Genomic DNA, 22,038 nt, shown 5'->3' with positions numbered 1-22,038 from the left:
TGCTCTCTGTGGTTCCTGCACCTGGATGTCTGTTTCCTAGTTTACGAAAGTTTCCAGCTATTATTTCTTCAAATAGATTCTCTGCCCGTTTGTCTCTCTCTTCTCCTTCTGCGACACCTATGATATGGATGTTAGTGTGCTTGATGTTGTCTCAGGGGTCTCAAGGCCCCCAGATTGGCTGGTTGCTAGGCTTAGGTGCTGACTATTACTGTAGGCCTCCAGCCTGCAAGGCTGTTGTCAGCTCTCTCAGTAGTGCAGCTGAATGGGGCCAGCCCCAGCCATGGCAGCACACAGTTGTTTCAGACTTTGGCAGGAGCAGCTGATCCCCTATGTGGCTGTTTGAGAAGGACAAGTCTGCTACAGCTGATAAACTCAACCACCTGCAGGCCTACACACCCTGTCAACACTGTTCTGCTCCATGTGCACACCCACTCATTAAAGTGGACCCACTACCCTGCTGCAGAGGTCCCACACACCCCGCCTCTGTGGGCCCACAATTAGCCCAAGGGTTTACTGTTGAGTGGGGCTGGTCCCTAGGCCTGCCTGCCCTGGCTGAGCTGGATTAAATCAGTGCTCTAGTGGGTGGAGCCAACCCCTGCACTAACAGGCCAGGAGAAGATCTCCAATGGCATCTGCCAGCATCTGTGAACACACCTGTACTAGATCACAATAATGGCTGCTGTCAATGTCTCAGTACCTGGGCATGTGGTTCAAACTACCTTCTGCCTCACGGAGATGTGCCCAGAGCCTATCAAGTGAGTCTCTTCACCAAAGGACTGTGCACCTTTCTTTCTGGTGATTTTAGGTAGCTTTCTGAAATGGGTGAATTTGTGCATAGGCCCTTTCAGAGCAGGCTATCCTTTCTCTTACGTTTGGTATTCCCCATTGTATTTAATAGCCAACAAAACCAGATATTATGACACTCATCTTGGTTGTGCTGAGTTCAAAAGCTGCTTGTTATGGCAAAGCTCTCCCACTCAGATCCCCCACTCTTCTGTGGAAAGCTTTGTACCTTAAGATTTCTCCTGGCCATGAAGCATCTCAGCTAGAAGGTGGCTTTTTTCTCTCAGGAAAGGAATTTCTGTGTCTTCCACCTCAGTCAGCACTGACCCTTGTTCTGCGGGTTCTTTTTATCCAGTTTCCAGTTCTCTCTCAGGAGTAATTTTTCCAAGGGTAGTTTTAAATTTGTTATGTCTGTGGGAGGAGGTGAGTTCCGAGTCCTCCTATGCCACCATCTTCCCAGTAGTCAGGCCCACCGATTTTAAATTGAAATTTTCTTGAGGATATTTCTTTCAGGAATTCCACAAATTTTTCTTTACATATATAGCATGTAAAAACTATGTTTTAGAGGGTATAGTAATAAGCAGCCCACTCTGAGTAGTATTATACATCAAATTTTAATGTGTTGGGGACCAACAATACCTGAGCACATGCTTCCAGGTTAACTCCCTTTGGGGCACAATGGGGTAAAGCTTTTCCTGTCATATCTCTCCAATCAATGAGTATTCTGAGATTTCAAGATGGGCAGTTTTTAAAAGCTCACCATTTGCCACTGCATATGCATAAATCAGGGTTTTCTCAACATATTCAACCAAAATAAGTTATTAAAATATGTGTTTGTTAGGACAACCTCATTACTTTCACTAGTTGATTCCATAAGTAAATATTATATCTTTGAACGTATGAAATGAGAAATTTATTGAGGTAGATATGATATTTTTTAGAGAGGAAAAGAGATTCTCCTTGCTAGAAAATTGGAAAATCATTTTTCTGTCCAGTGACTCACCTCAAGTCACACAGATGATGGTAAAGAATCAATATATGCCAGCATTTAAGATCCTGGCCTTGGATCCAGATAAACAGATCTGACTTTGAATTATGCCATACATAAATTTCTGACATGCAAGTTTCTTAACTTTTATTAAATTCACTGTCCTCTTCTGTAAAATGGAAATAGTAATTCCTATTATCAGGGTTATTGTGAAAATTATTTGTCTAATAAATATATCCTGTGTGCCTACCATGTCTGGGAACTGTCCAGTTTGCAAAGAGGTGTCCCACTCTCATGGAATCTTATGATTTAGTTGGGGGAAACATACAGACAACAAATATATTTTTTAAAGCAGTGAATAAAAACAGTTTGATATGACAGAAAGTTACCAGAAAGTTTTAGGTTGGGTGATCAGGGAAGACCTCTCTGAGGAGAGGACATTTGAGTTGATGACCAAATGACAAGAAGAATTCATCCATGAAAAGTAATGGAAGATAAACGTTCCGGGCAAATGGAACAGTTGATAGAGAGGCCTAAGACTAGGATGAGCCTGGTATGTCTAAAGAAGAGGAAAAGTGCCAGTGTGTCTCAAGTTTAGTGTGTGAAGAGAGGAATATTACAAGACAAAATTGGGGAGGAGGCTCAGTAAGTTGAGGTAAGGAATTTGGATCATTCTAAGCAGAATAGAAAGCTGTTGGAATGATGTTATTTATTTCATTTTATTTACAAAATAAATTTCATTGATGGATGTGTGAAGGATCATGTATTGAATTTAAATTGCCATTGTTTTTGTTTCCTTCATCTGGAATTCCATTCCTCATTCTAACATCAACTGGACTTCCTTTTGTGAAAAGATCTCTTTGTTGGATGTAGTTGAGTGGGCCCTGAACTTCCCTCAACCCAGCAGTTGTCCTGAGATGAGTTGAGCATATGCTTCCAATCTGCGATTTGAACATGAAGTGGATTGACAATGAAATTGAAAATGTTTGGTGTCTGTTCATATTGAACGGACCTTCTCGTAGTTTCTACTTTCTATTCATATTTCTTACCTATTTCAAAATCTGCTTCTCCATCCTTCCCACTGAATTAATGAGTTCCTAATGTATTTCCAATCCATTCTCTTAACCATTGACAGTTTCAGTTGCTTGCAACCAGAGCCTTAACTAATATGGCACATAAATTCCCTGGCATATAGTATGACCTCCAGAACTCTTATGATTAATGGTAGAACTGAGCTTGAACTCAGGTTTCCTAACTTTTGATCTTCATCAAACCAGCTTCTGTATGTCTTTTGGGTAGTTTCTGCTTGGCTATCAGCAGTTAGTGTTTTCTTCTTATAACGTAGTAGACCTTTAGGGCTAAATTACCTCTAGAGCATAGTGTGACAAGATGTTTGCCAAATGCTTCACTTCTCAAGCAAATATCAGGCTTCTTGATTCTTAAATTTCAGTAGGCAATTTGTTTGGGTATTTCTCAGGACATATAAACAAACACATGGAATAGTTCGTGTACAACTCTTTGTTAAGCATTTCTTTAATCAAAGTGAGTGTTTTAGTTTGAATGGGAGAAAGATGTGAATGAGTGCAATACATGAAATTTTTATTATTAAAATTGTTTTAAAGTAACAAAAATTAAAGCAACCTAAACTCATTCATCCTAAGAAGTGTGATTAAATGAGCTATATTTTATGCCATGGACTGGCAGCTGCAAGACAAAGTACATTCCATTACTGATGCTGTCAATCAGATCATACTATAATTCTGTACTCTAAGAATCTGTTTGTTACTGGAAGCTAGCTAAAAATGCTCCCTGAGTTTCAATGTCCTGCCATGATAAAACAGGGCTTTTTAACAAGAAAGAAATAGAAGGAGAACAGATGTGTGAAGGATTTGGCAGGTAAACAAACCCTATTCTCAGTCTGGATTGAGAGTCCTCTGTTGAATTGCATCTTTGAGAAGAGATCTTTTGAAGGGAATGAAGCTGCCATTCACAGAGAGTGACCTGGCTCTCCTCCTTAAACTATGCAATATAGTACTGCCTCTGCCTTTTCCATTTCTGTGCCCTGTGCTGAAATTTACTTTCCTATATTACTGAGCAGGGATTGTGATAGACAGAGTAATGACACCACTCACATCACCCTAAAATGTCTACACCCTAATCCTTGGAACCTGGGAATGTTTTACCTTACATGGTAAAGCAACTTTGAAGATATGATTAAGATTATAAACCTTGAGATGGAGAGATTATCTGGGTCAGCCCAATCTGATCATACAAATCCTTAAAAGGGGAGAATCTTTCCCAACTGTAGAGAAGAGAGAGAAGAGATGGAAGAAGGAGAGATTTGAAGCATGAGATGGACTCAACCCACCATTGCTGGCTTTGGGAATGGAAAAGAGGACCACAAGTCAAGGAATATGTTTGGCCATCCATATTACTTTTGAAATGTATATAGAAGTAGAAGTCATAGCTTTTCCATTACACATTGTGTTATATTAAATTTGAATTCGTCTGTATCTCTTGACTCTTGCTTTAAGTGTTTCTTCCCCCCTCTGTTGAGCAATTAATACTTTCTAGTTATTTCTAATAAGTGCAATAGATAAGTTGTCACTCACTGTAAGGATTTTTAAATTGTTACTTACACGAACAAGCTTTTAAGGCAGCCCTCAATTTTTTTTTTTGCTGAGGAAGGTTAGCTGTGAGCTAACATCTGTGACAATTTTCCTCTATTTTATATTGGGTCATTGTGACAGCACGGCTGACGAGTGGTGTAGGTCCATGCCCAGGATCGGAACCCACAAACCTGGGCCACTGGAGCAGAGCGTGCCAAATTTAACCGGTAGGCCATGGAGCCAGCACCACAGCTCTCAATTCTAAGGCTGCTTCTGCCACTCACTGACCATGTGAACATGGCAAGTAGCTGAACTTCTCTAAGCTTCAATTTTTAATTTGTTAAAGGTGGAAGATAATAAGGATTGTTATGAGGATTAAATGAAATAATGTTTTCTTGAGTGTTTGCTTGGAACAATGCCGAGCCTAGAGAAAGCATTCAAGAAATGGTGGTTTGTTTATTATTATAATTTTTAATAACATGAACATTTCCAAATGTGGCTTTTTATGACTTTGTATTTTCAAATATTGGGATCTCTTTTGGGGGACATGCCTACTAATTAAACATCACATGGCCACTAATGCCAGGCAGAATCTCATCAATAGAACAGTCAATCTTTTGCCCTTTGAAGCTTGCTGTCATAAGAGACAATTTTGACTGTAGTTGTGGAAAAACATGAGCTTTAGCTTCAGCCAAACAAGTGTCATATTCTGCTGCTGATAATTGCAAGTCCTATGACTTTGAGCATGCCATTTAACCTCTTCAAACTTGGTAAAAATAATCTTCAACTCCCAAAGTTATTGTGAGATTTCTACCAAGATGAACACAATACACACTTTGCAAACATTAATTTTCTCTTTCAGAAAAGAAATTTGGAGATCTAAACAACAATACGATACAAGCTCATGAATACATCAATAGTGTAAATGGAAACATGTGTCTAATTTGATGCTCATGCCTGCACCTCTTTTTCAAGTGCTAATTTGCAATGCAGCATTCTGTCTCAATGTAGGTGTCCTGAGATATAGGGAAATTAAAGAAATTCTTTCCTTTGCATTTCTTAGGTGTTTATGAAGGTAGAAGTGCTTTGAGTGTTTGTTGTTCCAATTGTGAATCAAGTCAGTCCAGTTGTAGCCTGGTATTAACTCAGCGAACCTTGAAAGGACATGGGAATCCTGGTGGGATGAAGGGCCAGGTACCTGTTTCAACTCAGTTGCTTCTTGTATGGCTGCAGCATGTGTGCATTACTTGCTGGTGGTCTTTTGATGTGGCTCACTGCACTGATGTCTGAGAGAAGGGCCCTTCAAGCTACCTCTTCATCTCTTCTTATTTTGATGTGCTTAGTTCCAACAAAGATTGGAGCTGGATTTGACTAGACTGCATTACTGAGGCTGCAAAAGTTGGCCCATGCTCTATGTGGCAGACAAAAGTGTGACTTATATTAGCAGACTGGGAGCCTTTGAAAGTTAGCAACTGCTAACGCAGCTAGCTGTTCTTGTACTGTGTATGAATTAATACAATATTTCATCTCCACCATCAACTCACTTTTATGTGAACAAGGACAGAAGAAGAGGGAGGAGGCAAATAAAATTAGTGCCTGTTGACAATATCTCTTTTTAAAAAATTCTCTTTTTCAAAGTAATGAAATGGCAATTCAATGCATTGCAATTTCAACTTCACAATATTCAAATTTCAAATTATGTTCCGTAGAGCTCTCATGGCCTACCTCAAGTTTATTTTACCTAGAACAGCTCTATTTTTAGCTGTTTTGTATATTTTACTTTTAATGACAATCTAAAAAGGTTTTACTAATAAAATAAAGTTACAAAACAACATATTTAATCTAGGTAGAAACATTTGTTAGCTGCTTTTATAAGGTTTTTACTTAAGTCTTTCCAGGGCACTATTGTTAACTCCTGTAAGATCTTAAACTCCTAAAAGACAGGCTCTATGTCCTATTAATTTTTAATTCTCTCAAATTCTAATATAGAGCTTGCATACAATAGATGATCAACTTTTACAGAAATATATGTTGCCTTATCTGTTCTGCCCCTCCATATGTATTTAATTGTGTACTCTTATCAAAATTAAAATTTTGGGGGGCTGGCCCTGTGGCCAAGTGGTTAAATTCACGCGCTCCGCTGCAGGCAGCCCAGTGTTTCGTTGGTTCGAATCCTGGGCGCAGACATGGCGCTGCTCATCAAGCCACACTGGGGCAGCGCCCCACATGCCACAACTGGAAGGACCCACAACTGAGAATATACAGCTATGTACCAGGGGGCTTTGGGGAGAAAAAAGAGAAAGGAAAAAATAAAAAAATAAAATAAATAAATAATAAATCTTTAAAAAAAAGTTAAAATTTTTTTGTAGTATTTTCAAAGTATATACATATAATAATTAGCAGACAAATATATATAAAATAGAAATTAGAAAAGGACAAAATAAAAAATATAAATGAAGTTCTGGAATTTTCTTGCTGATCTCCACTGGGCGTTTTTGCTCACCCTGGGCAGTGACACACTCCTCTTGGATAATATTGATGAGATGCTCTAAACCAGTAAATAATCCAATCGATTCTTGCTAAGCCTCTCTCTTATACTAACCATCCCATCTTCTTTACATTGAAACCTAGGCAATGAATATAATTTTTTCAAGTGATAAAAATAGTTTACATTCCTTCAGAGAAAAGCAGCTGGCCAGCTAGAAAGCTTCCAGAAATAGAGGAGGTACAGAGAACAAGTTTAGAATGTAAATGTGTGTCCCATGAAAAGTTACACTACCTCAGACCAAGGATATGTGTCTATTAATCTTTCTCTGATTGTGTTGCCACTGGTTGTTTGGGGATTATTAGACTATCATAAAATATTCTATTCTCCTAAAATTTTTCCATATTTTAATCTTGCCATTGTTTTCTGCTGAGGTTCATAAATTCAGGTTTTTAATATGATATAACATGACATAGCTACAGAACAGTGGACTGGAGAATATGATTTTGTGATGGTCACAAAGAAAAGCCCAGCTCAGATGAATCGCTTTGAGGAAACAATTTTATCCTTTTGGATGTCAGTTTCTTTATCTATAAAATAAACTTAGTGCCTTGAATATAAAAGGTGCACAATTGCTTCTTGAAAAAGGAACAGGAGAAAGGTGGAAGGGAGAATTGGAATTTATGGTTAGGTTTCTTTACAGTTCTAAAATTCAATGACTCTTTGGTCTCTAAAACTTTGTTTTGAGTTTCAAGTTGGAAGATTTGGGGATTTGGTGATCAACTTTTTGCTCACAGTAACCATGGATCTGGCTACATTCAAGTGTCGAATTCCATGTTACAATTATTTTATAGAACTTAACAAGATTAAAAGTCAGTCCTCTCTGGTCACAGTGTTTGAAGTTCTCTTGGTTTTCAGCACCTGAGTCTGTCTATCCACATTGTAAGGCCCTCTTCAAGCAAGAACCATTCACATGCACACAAAAAGTACCATCAAGATGACTGATAATATGGATAGGACTTCTAGTTAATATTCATTGGCACTCCTTACATTCTCCTAGTTCTCAATTTGCATGAGGGAAGGCATTTATTACTTGACACTGATTTCATTTAAAAGCTTCAACTTGAGAAGCAACTTTCTTCAAAATAGAATTTGAGATAGAAAATGTTTGAAGGTGTTTCTGAGACCACACAGCCTCTCTGCCCAACAATCTAAGAATGGGATGCCTTAAATTCGATGATGGCAATGATTGATAGATTTCGATTTCTTCTAATCTTTACATGTGCAACTTGAGGGATTTCAATCATCCTTAAAAAAAATAGGTATTGTCAACTATTTCCAAAATTTAATGAACCCTTTAGAGTTGAAGCTTAGCAAAAGCTTCCTTCACAAAATATCGTGTACCACTTTTTGACGGAATTATTCTTCCACAAAATACCAAAACCCTTTCATTGGGCCTTTTGGATCTTTCCCAGATTGCACCTATGATATTAAATGTGGAAATAGACCAGAGTTCCCCTTGTTAAATAAATATCTGGCTCTTTTGTGTGTGAAAAGCATCCTCTTGAAATGATTCAATTTCCTAGTTTAGTAGTTATGCTTCCAGATATAATTATGTATTAGCCAAGGATATAAATCCTCTCACTTATAATTATGTGGTCTCGTGAGGAAACTGGCTGTGCTGTAGGAAATCAGTGATTAGACTTTCACTCAGCAGAGTTTCTTCATCAGTCCTTGGAACAGGTGTCAGGATTAGTCTCTGTTGGTATTTTGCTTGGTACCTGGACTATTAATCAGTTTGTATGAAAAGTTGGGATGATATATTGTCTTTACCATAAATCCTTTAGGTTTTGTGGGTTGTCATGGCATTTAATGTAATAGATAATTCCCTTGGGGTCATTAAAAGCAAGAAGGTCAGGTTTGCCTTTTTTCCTGACACAGCACAGCTCTGATTAAGTGTAAAGGCACAAGGTGATTTCTTCCATTGTGAAATCTCCTATGGGATGAGAGTAATGTAAGTGATTAGATTATTTCAAATGGAACCGGCAAATGCAGTAAGCCACTTGTGAGTTTATTTCACATTAGCACATGCTAATAAAACTATTAAAGTTTTCTCATAACTATAGTAATTGTACTCTATCTTGTGTAAAGACAGAAATACATTTTTTGGTAGACAGGAGAGGGACTTATCTGAACCCAGCCTAATGATTTTGTGAATACTACCAAGTTCCCTAATCAGAATAAAACGTTATAATACTATATAGTACTCTATGCATGTTAATACGTTTATCCCTATAGTAATCCTCTTATTCAGGTACTCTGCAAGTTTATCATTAATTTCAAAATCTAATTCATAATCATCCACTTTAATTTTTTAAATTTTAGAGTTTTTTGTTTTGCTCCTCAAAATCTGTCATTCAATTTCCACTAATCATTTCCCCATCCCCTTGGATCACCCTCTCTCCCTCTCACTCCCCATCTTCTTTCCTCCTTTTCATCTTTATTTATATGATTCACAGTTTAATAATGAAAAATTTAGGCAAATTTGTCAAGAGCCTATGTCACAGTTTTATTTCAAAATCTGCGAGGGGAGAGGGCTAAGCCAGCCAATTGAAAAATACTCCTTCTCAGTAAAGATCCTTTTATAGTAAAATGATTAGATAATCATTGCTATCTGGATACAAGAAAAAAGAAGATCTATCTAAAGAACATTAGACACCTGACTAATAGCCAATGAGTGGTTACTTAATTTCAGAAGATGACTTACTATTGTTAAAGTTTATTAGAAATTGCTTAAGCAATTTATCAGGATTGTAAATTTCTTGCTAGAAGAAGGATGAGAATTTCTCTGCCAAAGAAAGTTCTGTCCCTAAACAGATTTTGGACAATTTTTCTTTATTAATTACTACAGATAGAAGAGATTTATCTACAAAGAGACTGTCAGATGAAATTTTATCCTTCCATTCCATCTGTTTTTTCAATCAGTGTTATTGAAATATAGTTTAGATATAATAAACTGTGCATGTTTAATGTGTACATTTTTTTGTATATTTTAACACGTATATACACTCATGAAACTATCACCAGTCAGGATAACAAACATATCTGTCATCCTCAAAAGTTTTCTTGTATGTCTTTTTAATTTCTCCTTCTTACTTTCTGTTCCCATATAAGGCAAATACTGAACTGCTTTAACTATAATTAGTTTGAATTTTTATTTTCTAGAATTTTATATAAATGGATTCAAAGAGTTTGTACATTTTGGGGAGGTAGAGGAGTCTGGCTTCTTTCAACATAATTGTTTGTGATTCATCAACATGTTATGTGTAACAATAGTTCATTCCTTTTTATTGCAGAGTAGAATTCTATTATATGGTTATGACGCTCTTTATTCAGCCATTTGTTGATGGACATTTAAGTAGTTTCCAGCTGTTGGCTAATACCAAAAAAGTTGCTCTTAACAGCTGTGTACAACTCTTCGCATGGACATGTTTTATTTCTCGTGAATAAATACTTAGAACTTGAATGACTAGATCATACAGTTGGTGTATGTTTAACTTTTTAAGAAACTTCAAGCTACTTTCCACAATTTGGCAGGGGATAGAGAATGGGGGAAATAGAAAGAGGTTAGTCAAAGGGTACAAACTTTCAGTTGTAAGATAAATTAGATCTGAGGATCTAATATATAACATGATGATTATAGTTGATAACACTGTATGCATAATTGACCTTTCCAAAGAGAGTAGAACTTAAATATCCTCCCCCCAAAGAAGTAAATATGTGAGGTTAATTAATTTGGTGAGGTTGTGTGGTGAAATATGTGAGGTTAATTAACTCAGTCCTTTCACAATGTTTACGTATATCAAATCATCATGTTGTGCACTTTAAATATCTTACAATTTTATTTGTCAATTACACCTCAGTAAAGTTGTAAAAAAAGAAAAAGAACAAAATAGTTGTACTATTTTACATTTTCAGCAGTATTGGGTAAGAGTTTGAGTTCCTGCCTACACTTGCCAACACTTGGAATAGATAGCTAGGCTTTTTAATTATAGCTAATCCAATAGGTGTATAGTGGTATCTCAAGGTTTTATTTGCCTTTTCCTAAGGACTAACAATGCTAAGCATCATTTCATGAGCTTGTTTGCCATCCATATAGCTTCTTTGGTGAGTGTCAATTAAAGTCTTTGGTGGGTGTTGATTCAAACCTTTGGCTCATTTCTTTTTTTCAGTTCCGTTGTTTGTTTTCTTATGATTAAGTTTTGAGAGTTCTTTATATAGTCTAGATACAAGTTCTTTATATAATTTGAAAATATTTCCTCCACTTTATAGCTTGTTTTTTCATTCTCTTAACAGCATCATTCACAAAGCAAAAAGTTTTAAATTTTGATTAAATCTAATTTATTTATTTTTTTATGGATCATGTTTTTGGTATAGTATTTTGGAAATCTTCACCTAGCCCAAAGACATAAAGATTTTCTCTTATGTTTTCTTCAAGAAACTTCCTAGTTTTAGGTTTATGATCCTTGAGTGAATTTTTCTATATTATATGGTGTGAGGTAAGGATTAAAATTATTTTCCTTCTTTTTCTTTTTTGTATATAGATATCCAATTGTTCCAGAAACAATTATTGAAAAGACTATTCTTTCTTCACTGAATTGTCTTTGTACCTTTGTTGAAAATCAATTATCTGTCTACATGTAGATCTGTTTCTTGGACTCTATATTTGTTCTGTTGATCTAGTTGTCTGTCTTGACACCAAACCACACTTGATAAATATAGCTTTTTAGTAAGTCTTGAAATAAGATATCATTAATCCTCCAACTTCTTAATTTTCAAAGTTTTTTGGGAGGGCTATTCTAGGTTATTTGCATTTGCATATTAACTTTAGAATCAGTCTGTAATTTCTATGAAAGTAAATCCTTCTGAAGTTGTGATTATATTAAATGTATAGATTAATCTGGGGGAAATTGATATTTTAACAATAGTGAGTTTTCCTACCCATGAGAGACAGTATGTCTCTACATTTATTTAAGTCTTCTTTAACTTCCCTCCTGAATGTTTTGTAGTCTTCAGTGTACAGGTGTTGCACATCTTTTGTGCAAGATTTGTCCCCATGTATATCACGTAATTTTATACTATTGTAAATGGTATTGAGGGTTTTTTGTAAATTTCAATGCCTAGTGTTTTGCTGCCAGACTATAGAATTACAATTAATGCTTATATATGGTCCTTATATCATGCAATCTTGTTAAATTCACACATTAATGAGTTTTAGTACTTTCTGCATGGATTCCAGTGGATTTTCCACATAGACAATCATATTATTTGCAAATAAAGACAATTTTACTTCTTTCTTTCCACTTTGGACACTTTTTATTTCTTGCCTTATGAACTGGCTAGAACTTGCACTACAATGTTGAATAGAAGCAGTGGGAACTAAGATCCTTGCATTTACCTGATCTTAGGTGGAAAGAAGTCTTTCATCATTAAGTATGTTAGCTGTAGGTTTTTGTAGTGTCCTGTATCTGTTGACAAACCTATCTTCTATTTCCAGTTTGCTCAAAGTTGTTTTTTCTTTTTTTTTTAATCAGGAGTGAATGTTGGATTTTTGTCAAATGCTTTTTCTGTGTCTACTGAGATGATCATATGCTTTTTCTTTTTTAGTTTGTTAGTATGGTTATTATGGTTACATTAATTGCATTCCAAATGATAAATCAATTTTTTCCAGCTTTGTTGATATATAATTGACATACAACATTGTGTAGGTTTAAGGAGTACAACATGTTGATTTGATACACTTATATATTGCAAAGTGCTTACCACCGTAGCGTTAGCTAACAGCTCCATCACATCACATAATCACCATTCCTTTTTTGTGATGAAAACATCTAAGATCTACTCTTAGCAACTTTCAAGTATATTTACAGTATTGTTAAGTATAATCACAATTCTGTGCATTAGATCCCCAGAACTCATCCATCTTCTAAATGGAAGTTTATACCCTTTGACCAATATCTCCCCATTTCCTTCAACTCCCAGTTTCTGTTAACCACTATTCTACTCTCTGTTTCTGAGTTCAGCTTTTTTAGATTCCAAATACAAATTACATCAGACGGTATTTATCTTTCTCTGTTTGACTTATTTAACCTAGCATAATGCCCTCAAGGTCTGTCCAGGGTGTCACAAATGGAAGGATTTCCTTCTTTCTCATGACTGAATAATATTCCGTTATTATATATTCGCCTTTGGCTATTTGATTTTCTGTGGCTCCATACAAACTTTAGCGTTGTTTTTTTCTATTTCTGTGAAAAATCTCATTGGAATTTTGATAGAGATTGCATTGAATGTATAGATGGCTTTGGATAGTATGGACATTTTAACAATATTAATTGTTTTGATTCAGAAACTTGGATATCTATCCATTTATTTGTATCTTCTTCAACTCCTTTGATCAAAGTCTTAAAGTTTTCACTGTACAGATCTTTCACCACCTTGTTTAAATTTATTCCTGAGTATTATTGTTTTTGATACAATTGTGAATGGGATTATTTTCTTTATTTCGTTTTCAGGTATTTTGTTGTTTGTGTATAGAATTTTAGGAATAAACTCTACTTGGTCATGATGTATTATATTTCTTGTAATACTTCATTTTTTAGAGTACTTTAAAGTTCACAGCAAAACTGAGCAGAAGGTACAGAGACTCTCCATGGACCCCCAACCTCTACACATATGTAGCCTCCCCCATTATCAACATTCCCCACCAATGTGATTCATTTATTATAATTGATGAACCTACATTGACATATTATAATCACCCGAAGTCCATAGTTTATATTAGGTCTAACTCTTGGTGTTGTACTTCTATGGATTTGGACAAATGTGTGATGACATGTTTCCATCATTATCGTTATCATACAGCATAGTTTCACTTCCCTAAAAGTCCTTTGTCTTCTGCCTATTCATTCCTCCCTTTCCCCAATACCTGGCAACCACTGATCTTTTTACTGTCTTTATAATTTCACCTTTTCCAGAATGGTATACAGTTGGAATAATACAGCAGGCAGCCTTTTCATATTGGCTTCTCTCACTTAGTAATATTCATTTAAGTTTCGTCTATGTTTTTCATGGCTTGATAGTTATTTCTTTTTAGTGCTGAATCATATTCCATTATCTGGCTGTGTCACAGTTTATCTATTCACCTAATGAAGAACATCTTTGTTGCTTCTGTATTTTGGCAAATACGAATAAAGCTGCTATACATATATATCCACTTGCAAGTTTTTATGGGGATGTAAGTTTTCACTACATTTGAGTAAATAACAAAGAGCACAACTACTGGTTCTGGTTCATATGAAGAGGGTGTTTAGGTTCTTTTTGTTTTTCTTTTTTTGGGTTTTTTTGGTGAGGAAGTTTGATTCTGAGCTAATATCTGTTGCCAATCTTCCTCTTTTCGCTTGAGGAAGATTGTCACTGAGCTAACATCTGTGCCAATCTTCCTCTGTTTTGCATGTGGGATGCCGCCACAGGATAGCTTGACAATGAGCAGTGTGTAGGTCCACGCCTGGGACCTGAACCAGTGAACCCCAGGCTGCTGAAGCAGAGTGTGCGAATTCAACCACTACACAACCGGGCTGGCCCCACACGTTCGGTTTTTAAGAAACTCCCAAGCTACCTTCCAAAGTGGCTGTACCATTTTGCATTCCCACCAATTAATGAGAGTTTCTGATGCTTCATATCCTCATTCACATAAGTATTACCTTTTTTACATATTATTGGTTTTGATTTGCTAAAATTTTGGATATGAATTATACTGCCTAAGCAAGTTCTGCCCCTAATCAGTTTTGGGACACTTTTCTTCTGTTTATAGTAGTCACTTCCTGCAATAGTTATTTCCTATCTGTTTTTTTTATTTTTTTAAGTTAAAAAAAATTTTTTTTTTTAAAGATTGGCACCTGAGCTAACAACTGTTGCCAATCTTCCTTTATTTTTTTTAAAGATTGGCACCTGGGCTAACAACTGTTGCCAGTCTTTTTTTTTTTGCTTCTGCTTTATCTCCCCAAACCCCGCCTGCACACAGCTGTATATCTTAGTTGCAGGTCCCTCTGGCTGTGGGATGTGGGACGCCACCTCAACATGGCCTGACGAGCGGTGCCATGTCCACGCCCAGGATCCCAACACTGGGCTGCTGCAGCGGAGTGCACAAACTTAACCACTCGGCCACGGAGCCAGCCTCTGTTTTTTTACTTTCAATTATGGGATTACCTCTCCTTTTTCTCACCCCCCTTTCTCTCCATCTCCTCCTCCACATGATAGCTCTCTTTATTCCTCCCACTCAGCAATTATTGTATGTTCATTACTTCCCTAATACTGCCAATCTCAGTGCCCTTTCTAAGATGAACATTACTCAAAATCCTTGACATCAGGGAGGCTTACAGTCTAGTGGGGGGAGATAGACACTTTTACAAATAATTCAGATTCGACCTGGTAAGTGAGTATGACAAAGTACTTCAGGAATCCTTACCTTTAACCAAAGATGTAACCATGGAGCCAAGACTAGTTTGCCACCTAAACAAAGCGAGGAAAGCCATCACAGTCAGAGGAGTCAGCACATCAAAGGCTGATGAGCAAAAGCCATCATGTCCTGTTTGGGAAATTACTGTGGCATGGTAAATGAAGAGCCACAAAAGTAGACAGATTTCATAAATTAAAGGGCACTATGTCATAGTCAAGGCATTTTAATTGTATCCTACTGGTGATGGCTGTCAGGTTTATATTTCAGAAAGCATTGGTTAGAGGAGCCTGGACTAGAGGCTGGGAAAGCACTTTGGAGGTTGTTTTCACAGTCAAAGGGACAAGAAGAGGGATTCAGAAGATATTTAAAAGGTTGAGTAGATGCAACCTGGTGCTGATTGGCTATGGACATGAGGAAGAAAAGATAATTGTTTGTGTGTTTTGTTGTGTTGTTTTGTTTTTATTCTTATTGGTTTAGTTGGTTTCTACACCTGTTGGATGGTGACACCATTCATTGATCTAAGAGAGGGTAAAAAGAATGAGAGGTTTTGTGAAGGGAGTTATTTAGTTTAATTGTGAATCGCCTGAGGTTGAAGTACCTGCTGATGGCGGGGAGTGTGAAGCACAGGTGGTTGGAAGAAAAGGTCTGAAGTCCAGAAGGGATTAGACAGTCTGGAGTTAACAGATTTGTGAGTCACAATTGTTATGTCTGAGTTTGAAGAGTCCTTAAAGTGCATCAGATCCAACCACAAATGTACCTGCTTCACACAGCTCTGGGGATCTGAATGGACACCCCAGTAAAGTTCGCACCTGAAACAAAGAAATGCCATGTCCATTCGATAAGATCAGAAATGCAGTGACTGATCTCTCCCTGTGAGAAAAACATTAGATGCTGCTGTATGGCAGAAGTCCTCAGCTGCTGGTAACGAGGATACAGATCTTTTGTGCAGAATGACAAATGCAGATAAGACTCAGAATTTCACAGAGAAGAAATCTTGCTTTGATATCCGTTATATAGAAATTGCATTTCTCCTCTTATGCAGGAACCAACATCAGATAGAAAGATAGAAAAAACATATTTAAAAAGTCATAATGTAGGTCATTTGTGTGAACTCAAAATGTGAAATTGGTTTGTCATAAGGGAAGATTATTTTTCGAAGGAAACATTTCAAACAAACGTAAAAATCTAAAGAGTAGGGAAACATAGCTCGTGTATCTACCGCTACCTAATTTAGAGAAAATTAAAAAAGAAAGTACATATAAAACAGATAGCAACTGGCACACAGAAGCAATATCAATTCTTGTTGATGACCCCTCCCTGCTGGGAAATAATCTGTGACTTTTTTGTCTGACTAAATGAAGAAAAAAAAATTAGGAGGATTAATTTCATGACTAAAAAATGGTGGCACCCTCCCTTTTCCAGTGTCACCATTGATAAAAGGGAACAAATTTGAAATTTCTAAAGCAGAAAGTCTCATAACTTTGATCAGTGAAAGCTTCCCTATTTATACATTCTTGACATTTATATTCTTGGTGTTTGTGCTGGAAAATGCATGACTTACAGGCTGGCCTGGTGGTGTAGTTGCTAAGTTTGCATACTCCACTTTGGAGCCCGAGGTTCACAGGTTCGGATCTTGAGCATGGACCTAGCACCACTTGTTGAGCCATGGTCTGGCAGCATCCCACATAAAATAGAGGAAGATTGGCACAAATGTTAGCTCAACAACAACCTTTCTCAAGCAAAAAGAGGAAGATTGGCAACAGATGTTAGCTCAGGGCCAATCTTCACAAAAAACAAAAAAGAAAGAAAGAAAGAAAAAGAAAAGGAAATGAGTGACTTAGATACAAAGCTTGCAAAATGCACCTAGCAGTCATTTAACAAATGCACTGAGCTCACAGAATGCTAAGCACACATCTAGTTCTGTTGACTACCCAGAGGGCTATGCAACCTGGCTCCATGGGGAAGACAAAGCACATCCCTGAGATAAAGTTTAAAGAGCAGCATATCAACAAGTACAAATCAATAGTCTATAAAATGAGTGCCTAAGTGCTGAGGGGGATCCTTTGGAAAGCTTTCTTCAGAGCAATATGATAAACTAAAAGAGTTGTTGTAGTGGTGTGATAAAGAAAGACAAAGAAGACCAAAATTCAATTACAGAGCACTTAAGGCCGGACAAAGGAACAAGAAAACAGGGTTTGTGAATGTTGGAATTTCTTCTACTTTTTTGTAATTTTATTTTGGTCTTGCTTGTTTTAAATTCATGTGCAACAGTATTTTATCAGTAGGTTCTGTTTACCGTGCTCTGTCTAGAACCTACTGAACATTGTCAAAAGTTCATTTCAAAAAAGTTTAAATCAACATTAGTGAGGTATAATTTATATACAATAAAATGCACTCATTTAAAATTCATTTTTAAAAGAATACAAGTTTCTCAAAAATAAGACTATCTTTATTTTTAAAAAGCTTGTTTTCAGACTAGTCATCTCAGCAATAAGCAGAGATTAAAAACATAGAAGATGAGAAAATAGAAGAAAATTAAATCATTTGGAAACCATATTGATTGTGGTAAAAATCACTTAATTTCTAAGAATATTTTTAAAAGCATTATCTTTACCTTTTGTTTTCATGTTCCTATTCAATAGCATGTTTGAAGAAAGAGAAAGGAAAATTTTATTTTAAGCATTTTTTTTTCATTCTGGAAATTGGTATTAGAATAACGTTTCAAAGCCATGTCATGGAATTAGTACTTCCTATGAACGCCTCATGGATGTCTCTTTGAGAAGAATACATTCATTTAATTTTATGTATCTTCTTTGAGAAAACAAATGGAATGATAATACAAACATTGCATGAAGCAACTTGTTGTATAAGACAATTGTGTTCGCCCCTCTGGCACAAAAAAAATCTGTTAACTTGTGATGTAAACCACAGGGGGTTGTATTGTGATGCCTAATGCACACATTCCGGTGGCCCCGACTCTATGTTGGCCTCCAGAAATATTAGTATACTATTAGAACCCAAGTGTTTGGACTTTTGGAATCGGTTTGACTCAGTCAGTTAATGGGCTTATGGAGAAAGACTTAATAACAACATAAAACCATCACAGCTAGGAAAATCTTTACATAAGTCAACTGTGTGAATCAGTCACTTTATATTGCAGCTTTGCCCTTGGCCTATAGTGCTGTACTCACTGACAAACTTCATAAAATGTCACACTCTGGTCACATAGTGAGTGGGATATAAAATAAGGCCAATTATTTTGATGTGGTCTAATGTTGCTACCTTTCTTGTTTACAAATATATTTCAACAGATCAGAATAGAATAGATGGTAATCTTTTTTTATGGGGAGAATGTGTGTTTTCATTTTCTCACATTAGGTATGTGAGCACCTAATTCCATACCTGGCACAACTGAGGTGCTCAGTTAAAATTTGTGGAATGAATAAGTGGGTTAATAGATAAATCAGTGATCAATGATCAGTGGAAAACCATCAGTACTGAAAAAAGAAAATACGCAAAACCTATCCCTACAAAGAAGGGATCAATAGCGTTGTTTCTGTATAAGGAAATAAAGCCATAGAACACAAGTGTTTATGCTGATTTCCTTGCTTTCATTCTTTTAAAGTATGAGAAGTCACACTAGGGCACAGATGGGTGCTTCCAAAGCAAGTAGCTTCCAAAAAGTCTTCACTTAAAAATCAGTTGGGGAGCTTGGAAATTATGTTTATAAACACTTCTCTGTCATTTGTTCCACTGGTATATGACTTCTCCCAATATTTTGCATGGCTGCTGAGAGACTGAAAAAGATTACCACTTGTGAAAATAGATTTGTTTTATAATAGAATTGATTTGATAATTTTCAGAGTATCTTCAAAGAAGAAAAGAGGTAAAATAATTTTTGGCATGAATAGAAACATTTTGCATCCAGAAATTGACTAAGGGTTTAAGCTTAATGAATACCAGAGCTTGGACCAATAGATTAGAAAATTGCAGCCATTTGTTTGTGCTTGGGTATTTGTGTGTGTGTGTATTTATGTGTATCAGTGATAGCACCTGATAGCACCATAACACTCCTGTTTTGTATCACAGAATGGTCATTTGGGTCCAGGTATATATGTCTCTTTTTTTCAGGACTTATTTTGAAGTGTTGCATTTTAGTCTTGGGTATGTACTCAACTTTACCCCCTTGCCATCTTACCCTTCTTGCTGAAATAGCACAATAGGATATCTCATTACTGTGTCTTTTAACAAAGTCTCCACATTGACTTCTGGGACTACTTGAAGCTCTAATGACAGGTGCATGAGGATATATCATTTTGTGACTTGTTAAAATCAGTTTTTGCACCTGTGTCCATGAATCTGCATCACGTAATCACTCACATGAGTCCCCCTACAGATTTAGAATAACCTCTCAGCCATTTCTGTTGCACTACTTAGAAAATAATAACAATAAATTTGTTTTTGTATATGCATAACTCAATATGGTTGTTGCAGCTAAAAAATATCTAGTAGTTATTGAAGGCTACCCTGGGAAGACCAATCCACAAATCTCTTCATTCATATCTTTCTAAATTTCTCTTGAACAGCGTTATTTGTGTGGCAAGTATTAGTGCAATTGGTTACTGTATTACAGTTTGTATCTTGATATGGATAGTGGATGTATGGATAATGGATAATGGCAAGTGCTGCGGAATTGGCAGCACCTCACATAAGCCCCTCAAGGGTATTTCTCAAACACTGTCCTACAGAGATGATGCAATTTCTATACTGGGAATGTTGGCAGTGAGGTGTCAGAACTCACAAAGGAAACTGTCCTTGATCTGGACCATCATGTGGGTTTTCCTCTAGCTGCTGATGGGTTTTGCCCAGTTACCTTGAGAGTATTATGGGTAGAGTCAGAAAAATACTCTTAGTACTCCAAGTGGACACCAGCATGAAGAAGAAGGGGTACACACTATAAAATTTGTGAGTTTTAATATCAATAATGTTTATTTATACGGACAGCTTAAATAGATCAATAATAACGTGAAGAGGAACATTCATTCTGCAAAATCATCTTCTGTAGCACATAAACTCAGTCTTCTGGCTTTAACGTCTATCAGCATCTTGAGAGGCGTTTACAGCCCCTCACACACTCCTTTATGATTCCTTTATTGATTATGTAGTGGCGCCTCCTGGACCTAGAACATGGTTCACTATTTTTCAATTAAAATGAAGAAATATCTTGTTCATTGCAGGTTCATTTCAAGCAACTGGCTTGTGGGACTCTGAGAGATGCTGCTACCCATGACATGTTGGAATTATCATGATCAGCTACCCAGTTTGGATTTCACCCAGTGGCCAAGAGCTTTGCATGGTAGACAGCAAGGGTTGGATTTTTAAAAAGAGTAAACCAGGTAAGATTTTAAAGAGACACCTGATCATTTATCACTTGGTCTACGGGCATTAGTGTGCTGCCAAGATGTATTGAATAATGTATAGCTTTTCTATTTGTTTTCAAAGTTCACTGAACAGGTTGTTGAAGAATTGTGCTCCCTTGGATTCAGGAGACCGTGTATAGTAATAATTGAGTCCTTTTTTCTCTCAAGAGGAAAGAGGAGTTATTTTAAGATACACATGAAGAAGACACAAGAATACTGTGGATGCTGGTTTAATGCAGTAGCCATTGCAAGCTAAGGAGATTTGCTCCTTAAGTAACTACTCTGAACTATAATAGAATAGACAGTTGTACTTTTGAAGGCACAGTAGGCAAAGTGTTGCCTTTAAGCATTTATATTTTATGCAATATAGAACTGGATCAGTTCATAGCATATGCTTTTACAAATACTGTGTGTTTCAAGGTTACTCCAATTTAGAAAATTATACTATTATTCTGCCTTTTATTTCTTTGAAAGTATTTATCATTCTAAATTGTGCTCATCTAAGTGTTATTTAAAATGGTGATATAATGACATACTCTATTATCATTGTGGCTCCTAGAATTTAAAATATTATACTCTTACTCAATTACTTTTTTTCCCTACTTTTGTCTGTTGTATTCGGGAAACAATTCTCAACTATTACCCACAGTTTGGGTGGATCTTCTTATCTTTCTCTTTAACTTGCTTTCTCCTCTCTGACATAATTTAAATTTGTTATCAACAATTACTTGGGGAAATCACAAGATATTCTTCTTCTCTGACTTTAAGATTATCAAAGCTTTTACAATGTCTTCACATTTTATACATCCCAAAACAAGATTTTCTTTAAGTTCAACTATAAACACAGAAAGTAGGAGTAAAATTTATTAATTAAGAAAACAATGGAGGGGAATTAATTTAAGTCACTTGTCACTCTAAGTTTTTTACAAATCTGGCTTTTTTTACTTTCTGAAAATAAAGTAAATGGAACTCAGTCAATAAATTATATCTTAAGATAATGATTTGGATATAAAAATGAGAACTTCTAAAAAGCTTGAAAATAACTGATTCTCTAAAGTTTAATAAATTTCCCTTCTCAATCCTCTAATGACTTATTCGTCTATAAGATAATATCATGAGGGGCCGGCCCGGTGGCGCAGCGGTTAAGTTTGCACGTTCTGCTTTCGCGGCCCAGGGTTTGCTGGTTCGGATCTTGGGTGCGGACATGGCACTGCTTGGAAAGCCATGCTGTGGTAGGT

At 36.3% G+C, this 22,038-nt stretch overlaps 1 protein-coding gene across 6 annotated transcripts in view; it reads left to right on the top strand.

Annotated features, from left to right (window-relative positions):
- Positions 1-22,038, top strand: part of LINGO2 (leucine rich repeat and Ig domain containing 2) — a 1,108,854-nt gene that overhangs the window by 787,430 nt on the left and 299,386 nt on the right. For all 6 annotated transcript variants that reach the window (XM_070590583.1, XM_070590581.1, XM_070590585.1 and 3 more), the window contains one exon: positions 20,618-20,776. The gene's annotated coding sequence lies outside the window, so the exon portion shown is untranslated. The remainder of the gene's footprint in view (positions 1-20,617; positions 20,777-22,038) is intronic.

The sequence above is a fragment of the Equus przewalskii genome, chromosome 22 (genome assembly GCF_037783145.1).
Source record: "Equus przewalskii isolate Varuska chromosome 22, EquPr2, whole genome shotgun sequence".
NCBI classification, from domain to species: Eukaryota; Metazoa; Chordata; class Mammalia; order Perissodactyla; family Equidae; genus Equus; species Equus przewalskii.
Note: the sequence above shows the minus strand (reverse complement) of the source record. Positions and strands in the feature narration are given on the sequence as shown.